This window comes from Pteropus alecto, unplaced genomic scaffold (genome assembly GCF_000325575.1).
Source record: "Pteropus alecto unplaced genomic scaffold, ASM32557v1 scaffold43, whole genome shotgun sequence".
Classification (NCBI taxonomy): Eukaryota; Metazoa; Chordata; class Mammalia; order Chiroptera; family Pteropodidae; genus Pteropus; species Pteropus alecto.
This window is the reverse complement of record NW_006435764.1, coordinates 1,183,071-1,186,222: the sequence shown is the minus strand read 5'-3', so window position 1 is coordinate 1,186,222 and position 3,152 is coordinate 1,183,071.

The following is a 3,152-nucleotide window of genomic DNA, read 5'->3' as shown; positions in this document are numbered from 1 at the left end:
TGGGGGAGCCACCCCGGGCCTGACGGGGTGACTAACCCACAGGCCTCCCCACCCAACGGCCAGGGGAAGGGAGGGGATGGCTCGGGCTTGGGGGGCCTGTGGCGTAGAGGTCACCTTCGGAACACTTTGTGTTTTCCCAGGGGTCGCAAGGTCACGGCTGAGCTCCTGGAGGAGGCCGACTCCAGCCCCCAGCTCCAGGGCCCGGCGCCTCAGCCCCCTGAGCAGCCCGACGCCCGGCCCGAGCCGCAGCCCCAGCCCGACGAGGCCAGAGCCGCCTGAGAACCCGGCCTGGAGGTTCTGCTGCCTGTGTCCCAGGCGGTCCCCACGCCCACGGAACTGAGGCCGGCAGCCAGCCCCAGCCCCACGGAGGTGAGCAGCGTCTGCTCCCAGGCAGGCCCGAGGTGTCCACTGTCGCAGCTGTCCACGTGCCTGCTTAGCTCGGAGGCTCCGGGGCGGTTTCGGTCTGGGGTGGGGGGGATGGGGGGGCGGCTCCTACGAGGAGCTGAAGCTCAGCGAGGCTGGTGGTGCATCCAGAGTCACATGGCCGGGGGGTCTCCCATGGGGGGGGTCGCTCCAGGCGCCTCGCTCGCTCCCTGGGGTCTCAAGTGTGCAGAGCAGGCTCCCTGCAGTCTGGGTGGCCTCGGGGAGGTCCTCGCAGGTGCTCCTGCGAGGTGGAAGGCCAGAGGAGGGGACCAGCCCAGGGGAGAAGGCGGGGGTCAAGGAGAGGGCAGAGCAGAGGAGGGAGGGAGGAAGGGGAGGGGGCGAGGGAGCACTCCTAAGTTAGGGAGCCATCAGGGACCTCAGGAAAGCTGGGGTCTGTGAGACCTGCTCCCTAACCTGGGCTGCTGGCTCTGGGGCCTCACACCAGGGCCCTGTTCCCATTTGTCAACACGGGTGACAGTCCTCAGCCCTCCTGGCTGTTCAGAACTGTGACGAGCCAGTGGGACGAGGACCAGAAGGAGAGTCGAGCTGAGCCCCCAGGAAGCCTTACGGTGCCGTGTGGCGACTTCGCTGTGTTTGAGGCCGGGGGTCCTGCCTGCGAGTGGGGGTGGGGGTCACCAAAAGGCCTGGGGGCCAGAGCGACCTTGGATCTGGAGCAAGCTCAGGTGGGGCCCGCAGAGTTTATGGGCCAGGTGTGGGTGTGGGGCACGGGCTGGGCCATCCTGAGGGACACTCAGCCCGGGGTCTCGGGGAGAGCTGCGTGCGTGCGAGTGGGTGGCTCTGTGTCCTTGTGCCTGACCCCAGAGCAACAGAGGCCACCTTTCAGAGCCTGTCGAAACGAAGCCACCCTGCAGGTGACCCCCCTCCCGGGCCTGTTTGTCCATCTCGGACACAAGCCAAGAACGTTTTTTTCTAAGCTGTCTTTAGGTCAGACACTAAATCAAATGGTCCAATAGTGGCCTCATCTGGGTCCCACCAGTGTGCGAGCAGCTCAGCCACCTCCCCCGAGCCCCCACCCCAGCCCGCGCGCACTTTTGTACTTTTGGCTCCTGGTTTGTTGACCAGTGGCTGGTGGCGCCTGTGACTCGGTGGCTCGTGCCTTGCCGTCGAGTGCTGGTGGTTCCTGTTGGGGCCTTGGTCGCCTGCTTCCAGCGGAGGCTCGGTCGGATTGGTCGTCTCTCCCAGAGCCCAGTGCAGGTCAGGGTGTCCCGGGCAGGCGCCCCGAGGGCGAGGCTGGGTGCTCAGCGCTGGGGAGGGACCGGGCGGCTGGGTGCTCAGTGCTGGGGAGGGACCGGGCAGTGCGGGAGGCAGGCTACAGGCCGCGATCGAGAGGGAGGACAGCCCAGGCGCGGGCAGGGCCAGGCGCGCGGGGTGAGTGATCGTGGCCCATGGTCGTCTTCGGAATCCGGTGCGGGGGTCCGGAGGGGAGCTGGTGCCGCCGCAGGGCTGGGCTTCCTGCCCGCCGAGCTCTGTGCTGGAGAGACCCCAGCCCCACAAAACGCTCGGGCTGCTGGCAGGTCCCTTGCTGTGGTGGGGGCCACGCTGCTGCTGGTCCTGGCGGTGGGGGGGGGGGCAGCCGTGTGACCTGGATCCACTCCCGCCAAGCCTGCCCCTTCGGCCACACTTTTGACTAAATAAGGCAAAGGTTCTTAGCGTGCGCCCCCCCCCCCAGGGCTCAGCCTGGTCCCCCAAGGTGGCCTCAGCCTTCCTACCTCTGAGGTCCAGGCATGGGTCTCCAAGCACCAGGCAATGGCCTCTCCAGGGCAGGCGCCTGTGGGGGGACAGAAAGCGGGATGGGGGTGGGAGCCCCCAAAAGGGGCACTGGGGTGGTTGCCCGCCAGGCACCCCGCCATCTGAAGCGGGGCACTCGCCCCCGCGTCCCTGCTCCAGGACGTGCAACCTGCTCTGGGCAAACGGGGACCCTGTCCCCAGGTCCCCAGACAGGCACAGCTTCAAGGCTCCCCAGCCCCCAATTCACAAGTCGCCATGGAGTGGGGAGCAACCCCAACACAGGAGGCCCTGGGCCCAGGCTCCTCGGCATGGGTGGGGGTGGGGGGACAGGCCAGATGTTCCTGGAATGGGACACGGGGTGATTGATGTGGGCTGGAATCTGAAGGGGGAACATTCCCCACGTGCCTTGGCCTCTGGGTGGAAAGCGGGCTGTTTTTCACGAGGGCGGGGGTGGGTGCCCCGCGGGCCAAGCTGCAGTGACATGGCTGGCCAGCCAGCGGGTCCTCACACCTGTCCGATGGCGTTAACCCCTGCCTTCCCAATGTCAGGCTCTGAGCTGACCCCCTGGTAGCTGGGGTGGCAGCGGGACGGGGACCGCCACCGTTCTGCTATGGCCCCAGCGGCGACTCCGGTCCGGCAGCTCCTCCAGGCTCCCCCCACGGGGTCACGATCACGCACCCCCAACACCGTCCAGTCCTGAGGGGTGGCCTTGTCCCCAGCCGCGGGGCCTCAGGTCCGGCTGAGTTCAGCGTTTGCCCGACGGAAATGGCCCTTCCTCGCTGCCGACGCGGGGCAGGGAGCCCTTCCCGCGAAAAGGCTCAGAAAACGAAAGGAGGGCCCTGGCCCCCCCGCCACGGGCGGCCGGCCCCCCATCTCTGCTCCCCGCTTCCTCCTCTTCCCTGTTTCCTTTTTCCCTCGTTGCACCCAACCGAAAATGGTTTCGCTGCAGTTTGGGGACTCGGCGAGGCCCGGGCTGCGCT